Source organism: Ptychodera flava, chromosome 3, assembly GCF_041260155.1.
Source record: "Ptychodera flava strain L36383 chromosome 3, AS_Pfla_20210202, whole genome shotgun sequence".
NCBI classification, from domain to species: domain Eukaryota; kingdom Metazoa; phylum Hemichordata; class Enteropneusta; family Ptychoderidae; genus Ptychodera; species Ptychodera flava.
Genome location: NC_091930.1, coordinates 35,193,077 through 35,207,553, shown reverse-complemented (window position 1 = coordinate 35,207,553; position 14,477 = coordinate 35,193,077). Strand labels below are relative to the sequence as shown.

At 36.2% G+C, this 14,477-nt stretch overlaps 1 pseudogene; it reads right to left on the bottom strand.

Annotated features, from left to right (window-relative positions):
• Window positions 1-1,230: 1,230 nt before the first annotated feature.
• Window positions 1,231-14,477, bottom strand: part of LOC139129893 (putative surface protein SACOL0050) — a 40,154-nt pseudogene continuing 26,907 nt past the window's right edge.

The window sequence follows — 14,477 nt, the reverse complement described above, 5'->3', positions numbered from 1 at the left end:
ACATAGCTCTTGTCTGACTCCTAAACAAAACTGCTTCAAAGAGGAAACTATCCTCAAATGACAGAGTTATGATTTTGACGATGAGGTGGGCACTGTCCCTGTTTCATAAGTAGGTTTCCCTGATATGACTTTTTCACTTTCATCACACTTCTCCATTACATTATCCAGTTTTATTGATGATTGACCCCAGTATTTTGAGTGACAAGATAATTTTCAAGCTTCCCCTACTATATTAAGAGTTCACAAGTTCACAGAACACAGTATATCATGTTCCTCATTTTACCAGCATGAATCTCCCTGCCCTGTTACTGGACAGCAAGTTCTAAAACATATAGCAACACACAAGCTGAACGTTTTCTGTAAATCTACAAATGCACAGACTCTTTTGCTTTCTAGGTAAGATTTTGCCAAACTAGGGAAAACCACTGACAGCCTGCAACAGCGAAAGGACAGAGTTTAGTTGTCCTACTCAATTCACAAGCTATAGGCATGGTGACTACTTAAGCTTACATGAAAAATGCAAAGCCACATCTTTAAACACCGTGGTAAGCACACACTAGAAAGTAATTGAACTGTAAAACACGTTCTACTGAATTTAATGACAATTCAATGTCTAGAATTAAAGTTAGTGGTTGTGGAAATTCAACCTATTGCAATAAAATTCTACTTTATTAAATCACCTTGCTTAAAAAGTGAAATCAATCCATGTATGCCAGTGCAGTGTTTAAGTATAAAGAAATGAACTGAATATTGATAAGTCAAAAATCTGAGAATGTTGAAAAAAGTCCCCTTTTTAGAACCTAAACAGCAGAGGCCTTCTGAGAGCAGAACTTTCCTGAATAAATGATAATTGGTGTATGTATTAAACCATTGAGTTATAAGGACAAGAATATTTTCAATTTTCATTTAAATTTAAATTTAGCAATAGTTATCTGGGGCCTATGAAATATTGGCTGTTAGTATATTCAATTTTTATACAGTGAAATTATTGCTGTATTTTACATGTGAAAATAGCATTCAGTGAAGGTGGTGATTGTTTTCACCTAGAGTTCTCCAAATCAATTTTGATTTAATTTAAATTAAGTTTATCAAAGAAGCTTATTCCTTCTGCCAAACAACTGTTGTTGGATTCTTAACTTTGTTAATCAACAACAATTTAGCTCGATATGTTTGATTGAATCATTTTCCAGCAGTGAACATCTGCCACTATGAAAGTCTGCTTGTCTGTAAACAACTTCAATTGCTGAACACAGCAACAAAACATCACCACCAATGTGGTGTTTGTTAACAGCACCCTTTTTCAGATTGTTTCCCCTTAATGTAGCTTACACTGAGGTGATGGAATATTCTATGAAGCACAGACATGGCAACATGTTTTTATAGTTCATCATGGCTGTCTCTCTCATCACCGACAAAGTCATCCTCCTCATCATTTGGAATCCCGTCTCCATCAATGTCATCATCCAAGTAGTCTGGAATACCATCCCCATCTGTGTCCTTCTCCAAGTAGTCAGGAATTCCATCTCCATCATCATCATTGTCTTCATCATTTGGGATTCCATCACCATCAATGTCATCGTCTTCATCATTTGGTATCCCATCTCCATCAATATCATCATCTAGATAATCAGGAATACCATCCCCATCTGTGTCTTTCTCCATGCCATCAGGAATTCCATCTCCATCATCATCTTCATCTTCCTCATTTGGAATCCCATCCCCATCAATGTCATCATCTAAATAATCAGGAATACCATCACCATCTGTGTCTATATCCAGGTAATCAGGAATTCCATCACCATCATCATCTTGATCTTTCTCATTAGGGATTCCATCTCCATCGATGTCATCATCTTCATCATTTGGTATACCATCTCCATCAATGTCATCATCTAGGTAATCCGGAATACCATCCCCATCTGTGTCTTTCATCAGGTAGTCAGGAATTCCATCTCCATCATCATCATTGTCTTCTTCATCATTTGGAATCCCATCTCCATCAATATCATCATCTAGGTAATCTGGGATACCATCACCATCGGTGTCTATATCCAGGTAATCAGGAATACCATCACCATCATCATCTTCATCTTTCTCATTGGGGATTCCATCTCCATCAATGTCATCATCTTCCTCATTTGGAATCCCATCTCCATCAATGTCATCATCCAAGTAATCTGGAATACCATCTCCATCTGTGTCTATATCCAGGTAATCAGGAATACCATCACCATCATCATCTTGATCTTTCTCATTAGGGATTCCATCTCCATCGATGTCATCATCTTCATCATTAGGTACACCATCTCCATCAATGTCATCATCAAGGTAATCTGGAATACCATCTCCATCTGTATCTTTCTCTAAGTAGTCAGCAATTCCATCTCCATCATCATCATCATCTTGATCATTAGGTATCCCATCTCCATCAATATCATCATCTAGGTAATCTGGAATACCGTCACCATCTGTGTCTTTCTCCAGGTAATCAGGAATACCATCACCATCATCATCATTGTCTTCATCATTTGGGATTCCATCACCATCAATGTCATCATCTTGATCATTTGGTATCCCATCTCCATCAATATCATCATCTAAGTAGTCTGGAATACCATCTCCATCTGTGTCTTTCTCTAAGTAGTCAGGAATTCCATCTCCATCATCATCATTGTCTTCATCATTTGGGATTCCATCACCATCAATGTCATCATCTTGATCATTTGGTATCCCATCTCCATCAATATCATCATCTAGATAATCAGGAATACCATCCCCATCTGTGTCTTTCTCCATGCATCAGGAATTCCATCTCCATCATCATCATCATCTTGATCATTTGGTATCCCATCTCCATCAATATCATCGTCCAGGTAATCTGGAATACCATCACCATCTGTGTCTATATCTAGGTAATCAGGGATACCATCACCATCATCATCTTCATCTTTCTCATTAGGGATTCCATCTCCATCAATGTCATCATCTTCCTCATTTGGAATCCCATCTCCATCAATGTCATCATCCAAGTAATCTGGAATACCATCTCCATCTGTGTCTTTTTCTAAGTAGTCTGGAATTCCATCACCATCTGTGTCTTTTTCCATTCCATCAGGAATACCATCTCCATCATCATCATCATCTTGATCATTTGGAATTCCATCTCCATCTATGTCATCATCAAGGTAATCTGGAATACCATCACCATCTGTGTCTATATCCAGGTAATCAGGAATACCGTCACCATCATCATCCTCATCTTTCTCATTTGGAATTCCATCACCATCAATGTCATCATCTTCCTCATTTGGAATCCCATCTCCATCAATGTCATCATCCAGGTAATCTGGAATACCATCACCATCTGTGTCTATATCCAGGTAATCAGGAATACCGTCACCATCATCATCCTCATCTTTCTCATTTGGAATTCCATCACCATCAATGTCATCATCTCGATCATTTGGTATACCATCTCCATCAATGTCATCGTCCAAGTAATCTGGAATACCATCACCGTCGGTATCTTTTTCCAAGTAATCTGGAATACCATCCCCATCCGTGTCTTTTTCCAAATTGTCTGGAATTCCATCTCCATCATCATCATCATCTTGATCATTTGGTATCCCATCTCCATCAATGTCATCATCTAGGTAGTCTGGAATACCATCCCCATCTGTGTCTTTCTCTAAGTAGTCAGGAATTCCATCACCATCATCATCATTGTCTTCATCATTTGGTATCCCATCTCCATCAATATCATCATCTAGATAATCAGGAATACCATCTCCATCTGTGTCTTTCTCCATGCCATCAGGAATTCCATCTCCATCATCATCTTCATCTTCCTCATTTGGAATCCCATCACCATCAATATCATCATCTAAATAATCAGGAATACCATCACCATCGGTGTCTATATCCAAGTAATCTGGTATTCCATCACCATCATCGTCTTCATCTTTCTCATTTGGGATACCATCTCCATCAACGTCATCATCCTCATCATTTGTATCCCGTCTCCATCTACATCATCGTCCAGGTAATCTGGAATACCATCACCATCTGTGTCTTTTCCATGCTGTCAGGAATTCCATCTCCATCATCATCATCATCTTGATCATTTGGTATCCCATCTCCATCAATGTCATCATCTAGGTAGTCTGGAATACCATCCCCATCTGTGTCTTTCTCTAAGTAGTCAGGAATTCCATCACCATCATCATCATTGTCTTCATCATTTGGAATTCCATCACCATCAATGTCATCATCTTGATCATTTGGTATCCCATCTCCATCAATATCATCATCTAGGTAGTCTGGAATACCATCACCATCTGTGTCTTTTTCTAAGTGGTCAGGAATTCCATCACCATCAGCATCATCATCCTCATCATTAGGAATTCCATCACCATCAATATCATCATCCTCATCATTCGGAATCCCATCTCCATCAATGTCATCGTCTAAATAATCTGGAATGCCATCTCCGTCTGTATCAATTTCCATGTAATTTGGAATGCCATCACCATCAGCATCTTCAAGGTAGTCAGGCATGCCATCTCCATCACTGTCTATTTCCATATGGTCAGGGATACCATCATAGTCATCATCGTCTGTTTCAAAATCACCTTGCAAGTAGTCTGAAATACCATCTCCATCATTATCATTATCCATTTCATTAGGAATGCCATCACCATCTATATCATCGTCCAAGTGATCAGGGATGCCATCACCATCCGTATCAATGAAGATTGAATGAGATATTACCTTTTCAAGCCATTTCTGTAATTCTTTTCCCAGAGGAACGGCATCAGAAGGCATGGGATACCAAGAGCTTTCATTCTGTTTTTAAAATAGAATGACAGAGAATCTGTTTCATGAATTTTCTCAAGATGAGTTTTTTGAAAATCGAAAATTGTATTATTCTCTATAGCGTTAATACAGGGATGGCAGCCATTTTGAATTTCAAATATCAGTAAATGTCACGTAACAGGAATTTGTTTCTCTGGTCCCAAACTTTGCACAGCAACCCTGACTTTTATTCTTGATTTGGTAAGAGTACAGTTAAAAGTTTCATTTTGGAAAGTTTGAGCAAAAAGTTTAAATCTTTCACTTTCAAGGAACATACTACCTTAATTGTCCAATGTATTCATTGACTACCACAGAGCATTGTTATGCAATGTACAAAACTGATTGTCAAAATAGAGTTTTCTCACCTCTTTGATTTTGACATGTCCAATGTTTGGTTGGTCAACATCGATCCCATACAATTTTTCCCAGTAGTCATGCATCTGAAAAAAACAACAATGATTACAAACATGTCAGAAAGCAAAATTGGAGAGCCAATAAAAATTACATTTTTTCAAAAGTATGAATTTCGGCCAAACAATATGTCTGAAGGGCCTGGAGATGGAGGAGGCACTTTTATTACTTGCCAATATGTATACGTGTTGGCCAATAGGGTGGGTATTTCAGCAAATTGGAAATTGGTGTAAAATGGAGGTATTAATTTCACTGTAAACCAGGGTCTAAAGTGGGGTTGATTTTTGAGTGCCAATTCATAAAATATTTCCGTTCAAATCTTGCTAGCACCATGACTGGCTCTGAGCTGCACTCAAGAAGCACTGATATCTTTTTCTGTGGTAGAGGAACTATGAAACAGAACCCCTAGCTTTAGCCACAGTAAATATCGACTTGGTTTTAAAACAGTGTCACTGATTGGTCATTATTACCCAGTCATGCAAATGCTTGGTTTTCACCCCATAACTTTTTGGAAATCTCGGCACTATGACTTTTGACCTGGGTCAAAGGTCATATAAGTCTAAAATAGGGTCCTAAAATAACAAGATTTTAGGCCCTAAATGGGCCATGGGTTTTTAATGTGCAGCCAAAAACCCCTACCACTTATCTTAACAAGGACTGCCCCAGCTGAAGAGTCTGTCCTCATTGGTTGGCTCTTAAATTTAGCTGAAGAGTCAACAGTTGTATCTTACCATCGCAAATGGATCAGGATCAATCCAGATGAAACTGAATTTCTTAGAGTCACTGTAATGTCTTGCCAGTTTCTTGAGAACAGAGAAGAACTCAGCTCCCCTTGAAGTTTGCGGTTTTGCAAATGCCACAATGAGGTGTGTGTTTGGATCATGTTCCTGAAATCAGCAAAGTAAGTAAAGAGCAAACTGCTTGACTATGTGATTTATACATTCAGACACCAATCTTCTGGAGTTTGAATTATACATGCCTCAATCTATCACTGTGGAAAAGTGAATGAATAATATCAAACTGACTATTCAATCAGACATGCATGGAAGCAGATATTTATGTTTTGTAATGTTTTCTTGAACTTTGCACATGATGCACATATTATAGACTTACAACAGCGGAATTCAACATGCCATAAAATAATCATGTCACCATACATGATCTTGATATAATTTCTGTTAATCAACATGTTTTACAAAACATATGATATTATTAAACATGTAAGGAGATTCAAAAGTAATTTTTAAAAATATCACAACATTAGTTTTTCTGCTCTCAGTACCAAGCCAGGTGACTATATGAATTTTAGTTATGGTAATATTTGGTGATACAAAAACTCAATTTCTGACAAATTTCTACATTTCAATAATGCATTTTATTCTTTCAAGCAGCTGTTCCTTACAATTTTGATTTCAATACATTCATTAGTTACCACGTGTTGAAATTATTCAGACAGAATTTAGGTTGACAAGAAAGTGCACTTTGAGAGTGTTGGCCAAAACTTTATCCTCTGTTTCAAAGTACAGTACGGATTACATCAACAATGTTAAAACAATGATGTTAAAATTAACATCTATAACATGGGAAGTGACTGCATCTTGCTAATGGAAATTCAACACTCCAGTTTAGAGATTGAGTCATTTCCGAAATACCGATTGTCAACAGACTGCAAAAATAAACGTCAAAAAGCACAATAACTTACCAAAGAATAAAGTATGGGTACCACTTGATAAAGGTGTGCATGCAATGACAGTGAGAGGCGTCTTGCACACTGTGTTGCCATGCATCATGCAGGATGTGAGCCACTTCACAAGTGATGAATGATTGAGCGTGATTTGTAGGGGGCAAAATGAGTTACTCTCTTGGTGAAATGTTTATGAACTGCAATGCTGAATATTAAAAAACTCAATTACATCAATGAAAATGAAAACAACAATAACAGCAACAACAGCCATGCAGCTTGTGTGATCATATTTTTAGTAATGTTTGTGCTCACTGGAGTGTATAATAGTTCCCTTCTTCATACTTCATTTTGTCCATACATGTTTCATTGCATTGCTTGATATTGCAGAACTGTGCATCATCGCCTTCAAGTGCTGTTGTTTCCACACACTGATACACATGGAACGATGTAAACTTTCTCCATGATAACCTTTCATGACTGTCTCAAGCATAATGCATGCATGCATGCTCTCAAAATGAATGGCTGATGATATATGTAATAATGGAAAACCTGAGTGGCTGCAAGCTGTTTGTGTTGATGTGTAAATGATAATCGATTCAAGAAAATGATCCTTAGGCCAAGAAAAATAAAAAGTCTGTTTCTCATCATCGTGGGCGTCAATTCAGACTCGCCGCATCAACCTTTTTTTGTTGCTCATGAGGAAATAAAATGCAAAAACATAAATGCAAAATATGCAACAATAGTGCATAGCACAGTGCTGTATAAAACAGAACTGTAAACAAATAATTAACACTAACATTACATTCAGAACTGTACACATATGTCACTGCTATATTAAGCTGTCAAAACTCAAGAAGTCAAATCGCAGAACTGTTGCTATACAAAAATACTAAAGCAACACTGCTGTGCATTGATCTGTATGTGCATTTGTATGTTGTTATAATTGTTTTTTGGGCATTCCTGTTGATTGAAGAATAAAAAAAATTTGAGAGAAAAAAAACCATGTCACAGCATCATTTTGAAATATGTCTTGGATGAGAAACAAACTTTTTATTCTTCTGGCCTTAAATCTGCCATAGTGTTGTGATTATGAATGAAATTGATCAGGGTATAGTACGTACTGTACCTTCAGTATATTAAAATAGAAAGTTTTCACACCCTCTTTACCCCTATGTTAGAGACAGTTATGTGGACTGTGGATGGCTTGTATGAATAAGCACACATCACCCTTTGTAGAACACAATGGTTGGTTCGGTCCAAGGATCCTAATGAAAACAACTCAATTCATTGCTTTTCTACTGATTCACCTGGTTAGTTTGACTTACCCATGTATCATGAAGATCTTCAAGCCTCAGCTTTCGCAACCCTCCCTTTCTGTGTCTTTGTATGAACTTCTCTATCACCTTGGCAGATGCAGGCTGTTCACATGGGAAAAGATAATACAGTGTGTTTACATCTAGGCAGTTAAAATTTGTGTATATACAGATTTACAAATCACCATAGGAAGGCTAATCCCTGCATGTTTATGATTTACCCATACATAAAATGGTCCTACATGGACAAAACTGAACATTCTCAATCACAGTTTTATATCAGAATTCATGCAAAACAATAAATTTAACTTTTTTAACTAATTTATAAATTCCCAATGTGGCTTCAGAATATAAACAATGGAAAGCCATTATTTCAATAAGACCATGAGATCTAAAATCATTTTAAAGTGTTGATGACATGTTATATGAAACAACACCAGTCTTTGATGGTGCCAGGACTTAACTGGACTTACACACAAAAATTATGCAAATCATCATAAACATTGTATACTATTTCTGATAGGCTTAGAGTTGAGAGTTGGAGTTCAAGGCACAGTCACTGTAAAGTTTGATGATTGTTTTTCACTATTTTTGTTTTGAGTGTTGTAACTACACTGCCTTGTTCTACTCTCCAAAGCATGTTGAGATACACTGGGTTGAGTGTGTCAAGTCAGCCTGTGTACATAACAACTGCATTATTATTGTTGACAAGTGAATTCTAGTCCAGTCGAGAATTCATATGCAAACACATTGACAATGCATTGACAGCATGGGGATAGAAAAAGAATTTGCAAGAAATTATTCAAATACAAGATAAAAATGGCGAAAAACTAACAAAACCTTACTAATACTGTCCCTTTAAGAACTATGAGGGCGCTCTATGTGACATCTACTGCAACCTTAACCTTGTTCCTTCCCAATAATCTGTGTAAATAGCATTTAAACTTTTAACTGTATGTGTTTACGAAATTGAAACTGACTAGGACAACTTACCACTTGTGGAATTTCCAAGGCTTTGTCATAGGGTCTGATGAATTGAAGTGAATTCAGTTTCTTTAGGTGAAAAGACTTTGCAAGCTGTGGATATAACAAATCACTCTTTGAGAAAACAAGTGTACATATGGTGAGAGACAACCAATTCACTGTTTTTTTCAGTTCAAATCTAAAAAATTCTGTCTGGGGTATGAGCTAAATTTCAGCTAAATTTAATTTTGTTTTGCTTATACTGGTAGGCATTACACTGGATGTCCTATCTCTTTGTCTTAAATCCATTTTTCAAGAGGAACTACAATGATAAATTGACTACATTTCACTTCAGGTAACAAACAAAATATATTTTCACAAAAACATGATGGTGAAAAGTTAATTTCCCGAGTCTTTACAGGTTTCAAAATGAATTCACACACTGGGTCATACCAGGAAATAATATACAATTTTTGGGTTCAACAATCTGTCTCCCTGAGGCACATATTCTACCTTGATTTTATAATCTCCGAGTACTTACCTTTTTATCAAAAACAGCATAGAAAGGTATCACAGGTTGAAACGTCTGTGCAGCATCTTCAAATTCTTTGTATTCTGTAAGGTCAGTCATGTACAGGCAATGTCAAAACATGGAGGACTTCTAAGGGCAGTGGTTAAGATAGAACGCACCTCGGGGACATATATTCAGACTCTCAAACTTTTACAATTCTTTTCTGATCTACCACTTGTTGGGGTTCATTTTAAAGCTCTTGGTGTTAGAAAACTTTTCACCGTCTTAGTTTCGAAAATTGAAAATTTATATTTTTCTCCATAGAGTTAACACAGGGATGGCGGCCATTTGAATTTCAACTATCGATAAATCTTGGGCAATTTGTATCGCTAGTACCAAAATTTGCATGGTGACCCCCAATTTTTTTTCTTGATTTTGAAAGAGAATGGTTGAAATATTTCTGGAGGAAATTTAAGCAAAAGTTTATAGTCTTTCACTTTCGAGGCATACAACCTTAAGTTAGCTCACACCCTTGAAATTGAAAGATTTATACTTTTGCTCAAAAATTCCCAAATACAACTTGTTTCAACCATCCTCTTACCAAATCAAGAATAAAGATCAGGGGTCACCACACAAAGTTTAGAACTAGAGAAGCAAATTACTCAGCATTAACCAATATATGAAAGTCAACATGGCACCATCCCTGTGTCAACTCCATGGGGAAAAATTAAGTTGTTGATTTTCAAAAAGTTATGACGGTGAACATTTTTCTTATCCCAAGAGCTTTTAAATAAGCCGCCACATGGTGTAGACCAGAAAAGTATCGTAAAAATTTCTGAGTTGAAATATCTCTATCTAAGGTGAATTCTACCATCATATAAGTTAAAATTTGAAATCAAACAAAGCTAATGAGATCAAGACATTTTCATTAGCCATCAACCAATGAAACTGATGAGCATAACGCACCATGTTTGGTACTCTGAATGCAAAATGAGTAGTACTTGGATTCATAAGTGCTTTGAAAGTAGCATTTTCAGGATTGAATCAATAGAAAGATGAAGGATTGGAAGGTTTACAAAGTAGCAGCTAAAACAAACTTAATGTTTGTGATAAATGCAGTTGATCTAAGGAAGACTAAATAAATAGTTCCTTGGAATCACCGCTTCTCAGGATACTAAAACGAGTTTGGAATTGTTTTGGAAATTGTACAAAATATAGAGTTCTGCATTTCAATTATTTTAGTGCTTTTAGGACATTTTTGTTGTGAACATTTTTACAGTTTTGCTTTTTTTTGTTGACAGTTTGTAAAATCTAAACTCAAAGTCATCAGTATCTGGTTGCTGGTTAGTGAAACAAATAAAAAAATTTGCAAGCAGCCTCTGGAGCTTCGCCAAAATTATCTGAGGAACAATATTTTTTTCTCTGGCCTACAGTATCTTTGGATTACTTTGATGGATGGAGTCTTATGACTTCGTAACCAAAATTTTGGTTTGCTGACTTTATAACATCAAATGCAATCTCAATGCCTTAAAGCCATAGCATGTGCCATTATAAAAACAAAGGCTCTTTTCTAACTTTGTATGAGGGCGCTCTTTGCTATTGAAACTTGCTCACCTTTACTGTCTTTCTCAAAATAGCCCAGAACTTTGGGTAAGTCCACTTTTTCAAATGCTTTCTTGTCTGACTTTCCATCTATGGTGATAACAGGGTCATCAAACAGCTGGAAAAGAGAAAACAGAACAAGACATTGTCCTCGGGCATTGAGAATTTACCATAATATTTCTGTGTACCAAGTAATTGACTATATTTACCTATGCTTACAGAAGTGAAAATATTCTGCTTGGAAGTGAATGCAACTTACTGTGACCATGCAGTGCTGGTTTTATGGAAATGCCACATTTGAAGACGACATTGAAAACAAACAAGACGTCTCAATTGGGAAAATATTTAACCAATTCACATCCACAGACACTTGAATTAGTTTCTTAAAGTAACATAATGTGCACAATTGAGCTCTCAGTTTGCATTCATAACACTATCACTACATTTTTTTCAATTTTACAATATTCATTTTCATTTTACAAATCTGTTATGAATTGGCAAAATGAAGATAAATATTGCAACATCATGATTAAATTATCATAACGGTCATTGGCTCTTTGCACTTTGATGTGTTTGGTGATAATATTGAAAGTACTTGTTATTTTTCACAATATTTTAGAATCATTACAATCTCTTCATGATCTAAATCTTGAAGACCATTGAAATTTTCCTGTAGCAAAACTAATAAATAGAACTCATAAATGCAATACATGGGTTGATCTTACACATGTTGAAGAAAGGAATACACATTTGCATAATAAAATTATGTTAAAGTTCTTTGAGAATCTGTAAGCTTGTACTTTTACGTTGAAAATATGAATGACAAATTAATGTAATGATATAAATTCAACCTTTCATTTTTTATGTAAATTACAATCTCACCTTGAGAAGGAAACTAATGAGAACTTCTGCTGCTCTGTGTCCTGTGAATTCGATCTTTTTGCCTGTCTTGTAAACATATATTTGTCCTGCATTGGTTGCACCTGCAGGAGAAGTTACTTGGCAGTTATGCAATTGCTTGGCCTAGATTCTATTCGTCCGCTTGTGGGTCGGAGTTACGGAGGCAAGGGGACGAATAGAATCTAGGCTAGCAATTGCTTGGCAAACAAAATAAACTAAGCACAGGCAATGACACTATGGAATGGAGTTGGCCTATTCCAGAAATTAATGGCACAATTAACCATTGGTGGATGCAGTATTCACATATGTATAAATTCAAAGAACTGACAGGCCATAAAATAAAAGAAATTTTCACAAGTCTGATGGGTTAGGGATGCTTACATGCACATTTTTTCACACTGAAAATTTAAAAAAAACTTTAAGTATGTGGAGCATGGCATAGCCTTTTTTCAAGAACTCAGTTTTTTTTAGTTTCCATTGCAATTGCGTACATCATTTTTGCAAAGGCTCTGCTAAAAATTTCAAGCAATTTCTGCTCTGCATATTTTTCACTATTGTTGAGCCTGAAAACCCCTTTCCATAACTGGTAGTACATCTCTATCTTGAGAGAGTGTAATCCTTGGTACAAACTGATGGCAGATTGGAGACACAGGAACACTTCTAAATTTTGAAAAACTTCATTACCTATGAATTTTGAAGCTTCACGGTCTTCATCTAAGTCTACAATTCCAATGACAACATTCCTTGACTCAAGGATTTGGGCAGCAAGCTGAAAAAACAAATGTAAGAATGCACACAGCTGTTTATATTTTTGGATAATTATGTTATGCTTTGACTTACTATACATGCAATCACTTTTTAGGGACGGGGACAGATATTCAGACTCTCAAACCTTTAGGGTACTTGTTTTGGTCTATCAGTTGTGGGGCACATTTTGAAGCTCATGGAGTAAATAAAGTTTGAAAAGGCTTTTTGTTGTGAAAATCAAAAATTTCATTTTTTCCTCATAGAGTTAGCATTGGAATGATGGCCATTCTATATATCAGAAAATTCGGGGTAATATTGTGTTTCCCTTGCACCAGATTTGCATTGTGACCTATGATTTTTATTCTTGATTTTTGTAGGGAATGGTTGAAAGCTTACATGCCTGAAGGGGATATTCAATAAAAGTATTGTACACTCCACAAACGATTGTCATTTAAATTTTTGGTGCTCCAAGATATTTTTAATTCAAAAAGGCTAATATTCTCTATGTCAACTCTGCTGAGAGATAATTTTTATTTTTCATTTTCCTGCACATGTTTCTAAATGAGTCCAGTGTGACTTGATCTGTTGGTCAGCAATTAATCATGGGATTTCTGGGTCCACACACTCAAGGTCATCTAAAATTCAAGGACTTTTCTAGAAATTTTAAGGACTCATTAGGGTCTGACCAAAATACTATTTTCAAGACACGATTTGTACAATGCATCATATTTGTATGTCTTTTTTAATACATATTTTCATGATATCACGACTGATAATCTTGTAATTGTTCAAACTTGTGTGTGGATGATCAATTTTCCAGAACTTCCAAGGACTCAATTTCATATTCCAGGACTTTTCCAGGACTTTCAAGGAGGCTATAAAATTCAAGGACTTTCACAGACTTTCCAGGAGTGCAACAGACCCTGGATTTTGATTGTCAGAATACCATTCATCGCCCAGGGTACATTCTACTACAGATTTGCCTCTAGATAATTGACAGGTTTTCCTCATCAGTAATAAAAGTAATTCCTTAGCTCTCCTTTAGTCCTAATCCCTTGCAGATGCTTAGCAGTTAATTTTTTTCATGAGCAATTTAACAAAGGATATGTATTATCAAATTAATGACTTCATCTTCACAGTAATGTGGATAGCATATGGGACATGGCCGGCATGATAATCCAAGCATCATAAGTGTACCTTATTGCCATGGTGACAAAACATAATGCTTGTTGCCGTGGTGACAAAGATGGATGCAAATGACTATTTGACAAATCACATTGAGATAGCGGTTGCAGAAATTGATGATGACAGATGTTGTAAAAACCTCAAGCATAATAAGGAATTGTGTGTTAACACAAATCCAGTTTGTAAGTCCACGGAGCTAGGCTGCCTGCAGAACAACATGTCCTGAAGTCACTTTGCATTGCTGACGTTAGAACATCTTATCCTGGTTATCTATCTACTCATCTGCTGACGTAGACACTTAGCAATC